The 13345-nt window shown below is 45.8% G+C and overlaps 1 long non-coding RNA gene across 1 annotated transcript in view; it reads right to left on the reverse strand.

Moving 5' to 3' along the window:
- Positions 1 to 956: 956 nt before the first annotated feature.
- Positions 957 to 13345, reverse strand: part of LOC138570593 (uncharacterized) — a 352331-nt gene continuing 339942 nt past the window's right edge. The window contains exon 4 of the long non-coding RNA XR_011303636.1: positions 957 to 2387. This is a non-coding gene — a long non-coding RNA (uncharacterized lncRNA). The remainder of the gene's footprint in view (positions 2388 to 13345) is intronic.

A 13345-nucleotide genomic window follows, 5' to 3' on the forward strand; every position in this document is an offset into this window, starting at 1 on the left:
GTAAAAGTTCATTTAGTAAAGTAGAGGAGCACCGCTCCCTACCTCTCCCGCTCACTTCCACCACTGGTTGCAAGTGAAGTTTTTTGGAAAACCTAAAATGTGCATTTGATTTCAATCTAAACCGGATCAAGGAACGCTAATGCTCATGATCTTGTAATGTTCCATGGTATTATTTAATTTTGACATAAATGTGGTTTGTGGGACAAGAGAGTGGAACTGTTATTCAGGCTGTGTTCCATGGAAATAAGTGAAATTTAAAAGTAACATCCCCAAAGTAAATGTTCGTATTGAAGCTTTGTTTTGTGCCACAGAGAAGGTGGTGTGTATAATCATTTGGTGTAAATATTCGTTGAACCTATAATTTAAATTAATATATATTCTTTCAGTACCCCGGCCTGGTTCTTGTCTCATTGTTGGCACAGGGGGAGGGATATATATATGGATCTATATGAATCCTAGATAGAGCTAGTTTAAACTAGATACATGATATTGGGTGGGGGAACTCCTCATGATAAGGGAGGTCTCAATATATTGTTACACCTATGATATTTAGTACATTTCCAGCTGCCTGAGGTTCAAGGGAATGCATGGTGATGCACACCTTGTTCTTTTCCTCCCTGTGGTGCTTTACGCTGGCCACCAGGCTGTATCTAAGGGTTTCTGGGATGAGATTTGCCAGCATGCCCAGATTTGGACCAGGGCACTTGACTGCACCTCACCTTCAGCCTCCAGAAGAAATAGTTCCTCAGTGGATCAGACAAGCACAGTGGCTGAACAACGAGATCTTCCTCCTTGATGCCGCCCACAAGGTGAACTAGTGCTTTGAAGTGAAGACAAGATGACATGTAGCACTATGCAGAAAACCCAAAAACATAAATAAATGCGGAACTATACTATCATTACAGACATTGATAAAAGGAGAGGCAACACTCCAGCAAGCAAGCAAGAACAAGGCATAGTGTTTGATGAGCACACATTTATTAGTATTTACAAATGCACATCATGGTACAAAATGAATTTTGAAAAATCGTAGGAAACTTTAAATTAGCAGCAACCGTGTGTCAAAGTCTCGCCCTCGCCATCACTCAGGGATACACTTTATTCAACTCAGTACGTTCATAGCATCAACCCGAGGGAGCAGTATCCCATTGGGGCTTTTAAGGCACTTCTTGGTAAGGCACCACTGTGGGTTTTTTCTCATGGCCCTCCTTTCTCTACTCCTGTTTCGCACACATGACCCTCTGACTCTGATAGTAGTGCATTGACCCCATGTCATGAGGGTCCTCTTCTATTCAATCCACTATTCATGCTGGGGCTTGTAGGCTTGCACCTGCAATGGAAAGAGTGAAACTCCAAGCCGCAGAATTCTATATGCCAATGTCTAAAAATTTGGGACTGAAATTACATGACCATGAAGACGTATGCCAGTTGGCACCTCTGCAGCCTAGGGGTTGGGTTTGGTAAAGTACTCAAACACTTCTTGGCCTCATAGTCACCTATCAGGTTACTGGCGATGTTAGCCAATGGATGACCAATGGATTGTCTTCACTCGGAAAGGGCATGCCCCCTTGCTGACAAGGGCAGGTAGGAGTTTCTGTGTCCTTTTGGGGTGATATGGTGTTGAGGATGCTTGGAATGGCTATCCCCTCTGAGGACATGGTCCGAGCCTGGCTATCCTCTGCAGGGTGACCCTGTGATTACCCAAATGTACCCCTCACTGGTGATCGGAGAACTCCATATCTCTGATACACCCCTTATCCAAGCCTGGGGTTTCCTTTTACAGTTTGCTGGTGGTTGAAGCCCATTGAGGCCAGCCTTGGCTACAACTGCCAAAAAACATTAGTTAAATTAATGACAGGAGAAATGGTGTCCTAGAGGCCTGGCATTCCCTTGTGTGCCCAGCATCACACCCATCCTTGGCCTGCTATCTCTGCAGCACGCCTGTGTCCTAACAAACAATCAGGAAGGAATAGCTGGCAACTCTGCTTTGGTCATACACTCTACCTTTGCACACTATTTGTATTTTTACATGCAACGGCTACAATTGTACAAAGCTGAAGCAAACTCCCGGCCATGTGCTTGGTCTACATCCAAGATGGTACCATTGGCATTCTGTAGTGACTTGGATAAGTTCTCCTGGAATGAGATCACAAGCTAATGCCACTTTGACCATTGAGCAGTTGTTTGTAATGGAAGCAGCAGGGTTGAGATGAAAAGCTCTATGTTCTTTAGCCAACCGGTAGAGTCGTCCTGACTTCTGGGGAATGTCGCTCAGTCAGCCAACAAAGCCACTCTGGAAGATAATGTTTTTCTGCTAGCCTGGAGAGGCACACAGACTGCCACCAAATAATCTGTCTGCAGGCTTTTCAAGGATGAAGGATTCTGTTCTGGGAACAAAAAGAAAAAAATATGTTATTTTTAGTGGAAGGGTAAAAATGAAGTGTTGATATTAAACACAAAGGATCTTTTGCTCAAAAGCCGTTTATTATTGACCAGTGTAGAGGCCTGTGTACACGGGCAAAAGTACAGTTTTACATTAACACAGAAGGACCACTATATATCCTAAAGCAACAGCTCCCTCCACTGGTGACAACAGGCGAAACTAGGCAAATTGGCATTGTCTCTATATATCCGAAGGCACCAGCTCCCTCTAGCGGTGACAACAGGTGAAGCTTCTGCATCCGACAAACATCCAGGACAAACATACATCTGGCCTTTTATTATATTGTTAGATGATTAGTTAGATGTGCATCGTTTTTTGTCCCATTCCATACACCTGCACTGAGTGCCATGCGTTTTATTTCGGTATTGGGGGATGTTTAGGTGTTTCCCTCAAACAAGTAGATCCTCTCTAACCAGTGCCTGCCTTCTTCGAGGAAACCGGCCCTATCCACGCCGGGGTAGGGAACCATGAGGCTCGGTGCGATGCAGACATTGGCCTTAACACCCAAAATTACGCTGCCGTCATAAACCTCTTTTGCCTTAATTTTTCATTTTCTCTCTCTGCTTTTTTGGGCTCTACCAGATGAAAAGTTATTCTTTTATTAAAATTCATTATATTGTATGAGCAGCCAGGGGAGGGGCCCTGGGCCAATCAGAATTCCCAGAACATGGGTGTGAACTAGCAATGACCGTCCACATTCCGCCTCACCCTCGCCCCCTGAATCCACCATTTGGTCTTGCCAGTGTCTGGACTCTGTCACTTCACTTTACATCCTCTACACCCACACCTCTATCCACCCCTGCCCATCCGCATGCCTCCCCCTACCATCCTCCAAAGTCTTTCTGCTTTGAAGATTCCTCCACTATGCTTGGTTGCCACGCTAGACACAGAAAGGGGATAATGCCCACACAAGACATAGAAAAGGGACAACATTCATTTTCTACGTTGCTGGCGGGTAGTTTCAGTTTTTAGCATTTTTTGAGGGGAATAAGGCACATGCGAACTGCGCACCCAATTTTCCATTAAATAATAAACCAATGGGCACCCGTGACATACGCTGTGGGATGCTCATAGTGTTAACTACTGACTGGGGGGTGGCATACGGTTAATGGCCTCGAGATATCATTGTGCTTCGGCCTACGTGGCTTGAGCTGCGGGCCCAATAATGGCCATGTCCACCCCCATATCAGAGGTTTATGCTATATTGCAGCCATTAAATCCCCTTCCAGATGAAGCTCCCATGAAAGCTACTTTCCTGCCTTCCCCAAGGAAATCATTCCATGGCTGCCAGAGCAACGGTGAACTCCAAATTATTTTACATTGCTTTTGAACTACACCAAACCACCACCATAAGAGTTGCAAAGTGCCAATGGCACCTATATGCATGACTCTAGGACTACTACTATTACATTAAATCGCTCCAAGCCCTCTAGAATAGAGCTGACCTGCTGACCTTTAAGTGAAGACTGGGATGGCGTCCAGTGGTATAGAGTAAAGTTCTTCAAAGGTCTACATGGCATAGCATTCCCCCACATACAATTCACCCACCAGAGCACACACTTTTGTCTAGGCCAACCTCTTGCTGCAAGAATGAAGGAGACCAATGCATCTCTGATTCAGTCCTATAGCTTTGTAATGTCCCTAATGCACAAGTCTCTTCCAGGTCACAGCCAAACTTCAATGTTCACCTCTTCCCGTCTGCTTGGCTGTTCCTTCTCCCCCATTTCGAACCATTTCCCTCCGGTATTGATCTATTGGTAAGAGCTGCTATGTCAGCAAACTAGTCCTATTGAAGGTAACCCTGCAACCCTTTGCTCTCAGTGGCACTTCTGATGCATCGGCACCACTGCAGTTTGGTCCTAGAAGCTGGTTACTCCTTTACAGTCCTACCTGAACTTTCGGTAGTACATGTGTGGCTGCATTAGTGATCAAAAGGAATATAAACGGTCTTAGCATGCTAATAGCTCTAAACCGCAACCTCAAGATGTCCTTTATTTGGAAGAGTCCATAGATGCACCCCATCGCTATAGAATCTGCTCATTGCTGGACCTGCTGCAACGCCATAGATTACTGAGAGCTGTGCACACTTGCATGCTGCCTTCAGATGGTTGGCTCAGCCTCTCACCTCTTAACGCCCAATGCTACCAAAGCGGTCTCATTTGCTCTGCTATGGTCCATCCTTCTGCTTCCTGTGGAACCCTTACATTGCAGGACCTTTCTTCTCCTGGTTTGCTTCTCTCATTGGTCGCTTTGGCTACATTTCTTGGCTTCAGATTAAATCATGGGCTGCTTTTCCTACCACCTCTAAAATCCTTGTTTGAATCAGTGCACTTTCATGACTACCTTATGCTTTAAATGAGCTAATGGTTTGGGGTGACTCCAGCGGAGGGGTACTAAGAGTCTGCAGGTCCTCCACCCTTAAGAAGCCCCTCTCAGGGGTAGTTGTTTCCTGCTGACACTTTCTCCCTATTTCTATCCCCAGGTTTTACACCTGGATTTGGGGCCAAGTCGTTTGATGAGTCTTCTGGACTCTAGAATGTCATGGTGGGCTTATTTGTGTTTACTTCGATGTGCGTAACACTTTCTGTATCCGTTGATCTATAATTGAATCGCCCCAGGCAATCCCACCCCACAGAATGGTTCCACTCTATGACTTCGTGGCAGCACTAGCACTGAGCCCGTTTAAAGCGCTCCCAATTTGGGCAGACAGTGGACCTGAGATAAAGGAAAACAGGTTCCTACAGAACTGCACAATTTTGGTGAAGTGGCAAAACCGGTATTCTACTTTAGATCTCCTTGCTCTTCATCTTCAATTATTTGTTAATTATGGAAATACTAATTAAACAAGAAGAATATGTATATCATTTAAATGTACATACGGCAACAATATTACGTTAGGTAAATTAACTCCTCGGAAAGAAATACTGACTCTTCATTTCTATTATACAGTTGCAATGTCAAAATCAGTATCTCACTAAATACTGTATTCTATTTGCACAAGATAAACAATCACATTTTCTACATAACATGGTTTAAATGCAGAAACAATCATTTAATTAACACATGTTATGTCTACTAGGACAGCTAAATACATGCCTTGACAATATTTTTGAAAATTCCTATTAAAGGTAAGAGTGCAAAAGATAGAACCAAGACAAGGCGCCTGGTTAAAATGCCATACCGGAAGGCTCAGGGTCCTAGCTCTTAAGACAGTAGCATAACCACTAGCCCGCATCTTCTGCCATGTGTCAGCTTAGTTTAACCCACCCTCATCTAAATGTACGGTGTACTGGCAGAGACCCAGCAGGGATCGCCCTAATATATGGGCTGCAACCCCAAGCTGCATTCTGTTCCCCCAAATATAAGGGCCACATAGTCTTTAAGCGCAAGCTCCCACTGCACAGGGTAAGCGTTCATGAACGCCTACCAATATTAATGAATGTGTGAGTAACTGTTCATGTGGCACCTAGTGTGGAACTAGAAACCTCTAGGAACTGTGACAAAGTAACAGTGTTAGCTTCATATCACACTCCATCCATCAGGCCTTTCTTAAAAATGCAATTGTGGTTGAAGACCGGACTAGTTCTCATGGATTTTTTGTCCTTGACATCAGTTCTGCAAATAAGGAAAAACGTCAGGAACTGTACCCCCAAAAACTGGATGTGAAAGAGTTTTCCCAAACTTAATCTAGATAACACCGAGAGCGTCATCGCTGGCCACTGGCTCTCAGAACTGGGGATGTACCCCACACAGGCCAATACGGTTGCAAACCCAGGGTTGTGATTGAGAATGACATTGCCTTTGATATCAAATAGGACAGGAAGTGAAGACTCGTTTCTAACACCCCATATGATGAAGCACATGTTGACCTATCTAGATCTGCCGCCTAGCAGTTGGTGGAGTCCACATTGGATTATGCCAAGAACATCTGGGCGCCCCGAAGTACCTTTTTCGTGAGGTTGCTACAGCTACAGAATTCAGTCACATGCCTTCTGGCTAAAAGATCTTCAAGCGAACAAATCGCCCCAGTCAACAGTGTGCTTCTTGACTTCTGGTGGAAATGAGAAGGCAGCGTAAGACACTTTGTATGGTCCACCGTGCCTTTTATAACCACAGTACACCTTTACTTAAGAATTGAATCATAAAATATGTACCGTTCAGGCACCTACACTCCTCGACAGTGCTTCAGTTAACAGTACAACATGTGAATGAAAGCCTGGGGTGGGGTGCAGGCCTTCTCTTTCTTGCCCCCTACACTGTGGAACACATTTCTGCTATGCCTGTAAAAACCACCAGGCTTTTCGGGAACATCTAATGACAAGGCTCATCTAACCAGAGGGTGGCTGGCCTGCAAATTCATTGGGGTTGATTACCGCCAATAGAGGCCACTTCTGGAGTACGTTTCATTTTACAAAAGACTGCAAAATGACAATGTTCACGACTGGTATAAAACCTTCATCTTGAAGGCTCAGGAACGTCAAGAAATGGCCACCCACTGTTCACAAATATATTTTGGTAAAACAAAGGTCCTTTGAAAATTGTAGCATCTATAAAGTAGAAACACATGCAGAACAGGGTTCGATCTTGTGTTCTAGAAGCCTAGGCTATCCTAGTCCGGGCGAGCTGAGAGCCGCAGCCTATCCTTGGCACACCTGGGAGTGGTTTTTCTCTAATCGTGGAGGTTTGGGTGGCATGGGGACACGAGGACCTGTGTAACCGGAAATGCTCCCATTCCTACTGTCACTTAGGTCTGGGCTCTGCAGGTGCATGTGTCCTTTAAAAGTGAGGGAGCAGACACTTTGGGGAAGTTTCGGGGAGCAGTTTGGTGGAGACCTCCTTGTACCGATCCATCGCTTAGGGAGTCTCCTGAGTTATAACGCGATTCCGGTACTCCTTGTTCTGACTGTCGCTCTCTAGCCTGTCTTCCAAGCCCACCCTCTCCCAACTCCAGTACTCTCTGGCTTTTCCTTCTCTTTCATTCCCATTTAGCTCTTTCAAGCAGCTTCAGGGCAGCAATAACGCTATGCAAGCATCCTACTTAGAACAGTGCAGGGAGCTCCCCCCTGACACCCACACATCCTTTATTAAAGACACAGATGAGCTGGTGCTTTGATGGTAGGAAAAAGTAGGCCATGACTTCCACACAAGAATCATATTTATTGAATTATGGATTTCATTGGATAGTTTGTTGGGTGCTACACGTCACTTCAGCGTCAACAGGATTATTTGCACTAGCTCAGCGGGAGGATAGTTAGGTTCTGTATTTAGGACTCTTGAAAAAACTCATTATCAAATAATATGGAACTTTGTGGCACATGTGCCTCTTTTTGAAGGTCCTTCCCTAGGTCCCAGTGGTACAAAATTCTCTGCCCCGGCTGCGTGCACAGAGAGCTCGTCCTCCCTAAACAGTATGAACCATATACAACCCCACATGATCACTTGGGCCCTCATTATGAGTAATGCACATATTATAGGCGATGTTACAGTTAAAGTATGTGGTAATCTGAGCACCATCATAATTATGGCTCTGCCACCCCACTGGCAGTGCATTTTCCGATTTTGGATATACTGCATGCAGTATTAAGGAAAACATGGCAACATGGCATGTAATGTTTGAAATCATTTCTAAAAATCCATTTCCATCCCTGTTGGGAGGAACTGTACCAGGCTACTGTACCATGTGAAATGATGCACATAAAGGTCAGTATTGACCCCTCTGTGTATTTTATGGCAAAGGGGGTGAGAAGATGAGGGTCAGAGATGCCTACTTTCTAACCCCGTTTGGGTTGTCCCTAAATTAAGGGGATGCAATACAGGGTGACATTGTTACCGCCATATTTTAGGTGGTTGTAAAAATTAGAGGAATTCCAATGCAGAATTCAAACTTCCTAATCAAGGGTAATTACTGCATGCATTTTTTCGAGGGGGGTAAGGGGGGTGGGAATTAAATTTGCAAGGAAAGCGTGGACACATCGCTTGAACCAAGGGGTGCAGGAATACCTGCAGGCCTGCCAGCCTCCTCAACTGGATCTCTCCAGATCTTCCCAGCTCTGTGGCTGTCCTGGAATGAGACCTACAAGCCCTCACAGATCAGACTTGATACCCGACCGAAGGAATGTAAACACTTGCTAAATTCCTGGAACTGTAGAGACCCACCACCCTCCTAAAATGTAAAATTCTGGCATTTAAGATCCATAACACCTCCATATTGAGTGTGAATTCATTAAATGTCCGTCCAGTCGCCTATGAGTGGAAGCAGGACATTTAAAGACCTAACACTATAGTCACACGTTTGAACGTACATCCATTAAAAGACCAATTCAATACCTTGACAATTGATGCACATGTATTTAAAGACTTACCAACCTCATCACAATATATACACATTTCTAATCTATTGATCTCCTAAAATTGGAGGTAGGTTTGTGTAGAGGCCTGCACACTCAATCTGGGATGGTTGCATGATTGGTTCATGGTTGTGTTATTAATGTTGCAGGATTGGTCCAACCGATGCGGAATACTGGTTGCAGACACATGGTTTTATTTATGTAGGAATGGTACACATTTCGTGAACCAGTTCCACTGAGAGGTTCAGTTGGGGAGCGGGGGCCTATCATGCCATGCAGTGAATAAAGTCTCACAGTGGTCTTCACAGCTGACAGTCCCTTTTGAAAATAACCACATCTTAATAGGAGAATGTCTTGGAAAGGACGGAATGGCTCGGACAAGCCGGAATTCCTGTGCTTCTCATTGCCAGTGCCCCTGCAGGACTGACTTCATGAGCAGGGGGAACCAAATAGCAGATCTCCATGCCTGAATCCCCAGATGTTCTACATTCACTGCTGACCTGCCCCCGCTCCCACTCAAACCCCATCGCCATGTCCCCTCCCATGCGCAATCCAAACCCCCAAACAGACACACCTGCTGTTTAAGGGAATATTCAGTGCAGTGTACTAAGGTGCACTTTTCAACTTCTTCCTACACTTTTATTTTAAAACTAAACCATACCGGAATGCTTTCTTTTTTAAAGTATAGGAATACTAGAACTTTTTTTTTTTAAATAGTGGAGCACCGCTCCCAAACGCTCCTGTCCCCTTCCACCACTGTGTGTCACTGTTCTCTACTACGAATGTGTGTGGGAATTGGCACGAGAGCTTTCTTCAACACCCGTGCTTGGTCCGCTCTATCTGGAAAATCACGAGAAACAGAGAGGACCAAAAGCGAAAACCCGCAATTCTGGGTAGGGCGGGCAGGGGGCGGCTGCAGGAGAAGGGCAGGCGGAAGCCTGTTAGAACTGGCTCCCCAGCGGGGGAAGGAGGGGCACGGAGGTGACTGGGGGGACGAGGTGAGCACAGGTCTTCACCTCGTCCTGCCGGATTTTCGCTGCCGTGGCTGTACCTGCGCCTGGAGCCTTCAAGCCAGCCCGAAGTTCTTTTCCCATCCCACCCACCTGGTTTTTAGGCAGAGGGGGGTTGTGGCCGAGGGCCATGGGGACACAGATCCCTTTCCACGGGACCCTGGAGCCGGAATGCGGCACAGGGGGGAGGAGACAACGGGACCGGGGGCAGCTGGGCCCAGTAAGAAAGGGGCGCTGCCTCCCAGTAACGCCTCCTGTGAAGGGCATGGTGGGGCGGGGACAGGGCCTCATCACCATGCATCGCCCCGGTGGGGTGGAGAACCATGGTCCGCCTGGAGCACATGACAGCAGAGTGTTGTGAATTATGTGGAAATTATTGATACTGTATAATATATGTAAAGACACATTTTTGGGAGTGCATTTATGATTGGTTGTGAGATTTAAAAATGTGGCCAGTCTGACATCCAAAAGAAGTAGGTGTCACGTGGATTTACTCTTCACCTAGGCATGCCCCCTTGCTCAGCCCACCAGACTGCAGCTGCAGATGCAGCCAGGGTCTTCTCTGTCGGATTCTGCAGCCTGAAAAGTATATGGCTCCAAGTGTGCGGTTGATGCCTTCACAAACGGTGACTCAGTGCCTTTCACGTGAATGCTGTGTCATGAGGCACGAGTAATCCAGAAAGGTCCACAGGACCCTCAAGGTATGCTGCCCAATGGCATTTCAATGTACCAACTCCAGATGAAGCAGCAGCTGGAACAAGACAAGTGCTATGTAAAATACTATCCTTCTTATGGCATTTCAGCATAGTAAAGTGCACCTTTGCTTCTCGAAGCTAGGTCCGTGCTCAATAAATATTATAATAATAATAATAATAATAATAAATGATAATGAATAAAAAAGCAAAATTCGACTCGGGATACACTGACCTCAAGAGACAAATCCAGCTGTGCCAATTTATCCTACAAGAAAATTGGAAGTTTTGCAAACGAGCTGGCTGGGCTGAGTCAGTCACATTTCTGGCAAAACCCAAAACAATGGCCCACATGTTATGACCATTTAGTGGGGGTTTGGCAGAGTTTGCTTGCATACTGCACTGGGATTATGCTCCAATGTGTCTTCAACACTCAGGTATGGCGCAGGGGCCGCCCTGGAAACAAAATAAACTAGCCATGAAGAGCGCTCTGCGTCCATTAACCGCAATCCCTGTTTAGGAAGGAGCCGGTGATGCATATTTGGCAAAATGTGTGGCATATGCTGCGTTATAAAGCACAATGGGCCAGTAGCAAGTGTCAAAAGTGTCAGCTGCACAGTGCACTAAGTCATCAAAATGACCCACATTGGCATTGCCCTACAGGCCAGTCCGGACATGATTGGGGGAGGAGGGTGCCGCCCAGGGTCGAACTGGGGCATAGAATTGTCTCGGGCACCAATGAAAAAGTGTCCCACATTTGTAAATGCCTATTCATTCCTTTTGTGACAGTCTGAGTAGTACCCAAGGGTACCCAAAGGGGGGGAGGGAGTTGATGCAACATGATGCAAATTGTGCACTTTAAAGAATATGTATTCAGTAACACTGGTCAAAACTACTAAGCCCACTTTGACCCCGAAAACACTGCCCAAACTAGCATTTTATGTTTTTTTCGGGCATTGCGCTATTGCCCTACAGGCCAGTCTGAGCCTGGGGGCGTAGGGCGTGCGGCTATCCAGGATGGGTGATCAAATACACAAATAAATCCCTTTCCCCGTGTTTATTTTAAAATAAATGCAAATCGCTCCGCATATGTGGTCTTTGGATGTAAGAGTCTATCGGAGAATAATAGGAATAATTGTATTTTATATTGGTGGTGTGATTGCGCTGCCTGTCAAAAAAGGGCACAGCCAAGAAAAGGAACATCGCTTACTTTTTATACAGTGCTCACTGTGAGCGCGGTTGCTTCTAGGCGCTTCGTGCTCAAGATGTATCACCATAATGACAGTCAAGAATCTTCGTCGTGAACTTTAAATATAGTTCCCGTGGAGACCACCAGGCATTCGTTGGCCCGTGTGATACCCCCATATGTGACCTGAATGGGATCTTTACCAAGGGAGAGGCAACAGACAAAAAAAAGAGAGAAGTTTCGAGTGTTTTATTTGCTAGACGAGAAGGGACGTGAAAGGGGGGCAGAGGGAGCTAGGACGGGCTGAAAAAACGCCAGGTATTTCATGTCCCTTCGGCAGGCAGCGTGGGGTGAGTTAGTGCCCCCTCTTTTCTATAGAACAATGTGGGTATGCCCAGGCGAACAGCTTGGGATGGGGTGGGGGAGTATACGTGGGATAAATGACCACTGGGATTATGGGATGGACGTAGGCGAGGAGTGCAACAGGACACCACTCGCCACCCTGCACCTTACTGGCACAGGGTCACACCATCACACGCTGCCCACCGCGAAGGCCCACTAATATTAATTATATTAATCACAAAAATGATTGTATACACTCCTTAATGCCTCGAATCACACTTCCATGCTGGCCCCGTGTAGGAGCAACGATGATAACATTAACAGCAATAACCACAATACTGTGTGTCTATTGCACTCAGTGCCACAGGGCCACATCCCAATAGTGGCCACATCCAGGAGACACAGTATTAGCAGGAATATAAAGAATAATTGTATGTGTCACACGCTGACCTCCTTGAGAATGGAACGGAATAATAATATAATCGAGCTTTTACATAGCGCCTCAGGTCAGATTCTGGCCGCTTGTTTATGCTATGATAATAGCTGTTATTATTTCCCAAATCAGTGGTGCTGAATATCTGCATCAGACAGACGAAAGGCTGAGTCGCCATTCAACATGATTCGAACGTGTGATTGCAGGCTGCGCACAGATCTCTGAAGCAAGAACGGAAGTCACGAGCTTTCCCACAGGGACTAATGATTGTAATAATGCTGTATTCCTGCAGACTAAACCTCTACAAGGTCACATCTAAAAACGGCCCCCACTTAGAGGAGGCCGTTCTAATATCTGTGCAGTGCTTACTGCCATACTCTTTCCGTTGCCTGTACCGGCATTTGGATCTGTCTGCATCACACAGATCCCCAGCATCAAGCACACTCACCCACTGAGCTATGTTTCCCATCTGCCCATCTTTAAAGAGCCTCTGAACTTTTCCACACAGAGAAGTGTAAACGAAGTATGTGCAGCTGGCCTATGTTCCATGTATTTCTGCTCTTAAGTTTCTCCAATCATGTAATTCCCCCCTTTTTAGTCCACTTCCCCTTCTGCGGGCATCTTCACTTCTCCCAGCTCTCAATCGCAATCGATTCTCCCCACATCACCTCTTCTACCACCACAACCAGTCATATTCACATTTTTGCATGAAATTATTGGAATACTATGCAGGTATATTCTAAAATCCATAAGGTGTTACCAGTGGGTGCTGTGGAGAATATGTCTCCTGAAGAAGGTGCAAAGAAATAATACTCTGAGCCGAAACATTGTCAATATACATAACATATATACCAACCCCATATCCTGCCACTGCTCATCTCCTTTCCTCTAG

This window comes from Ambystoma mexicanum, chromosome 1p (assembly GCF_040938575.1).
Source record: "Ambystoma mexicanum isolate Mex_15411 chromosome 1p, UKY_AmexF1_1, whole genome shotgun sequence".
NCBI lineage: Eukaryota > Metazoa > Chordata > Amphibia > Caudata > Ambystomatidae > Ambystoma > Ambystoma mexicanum.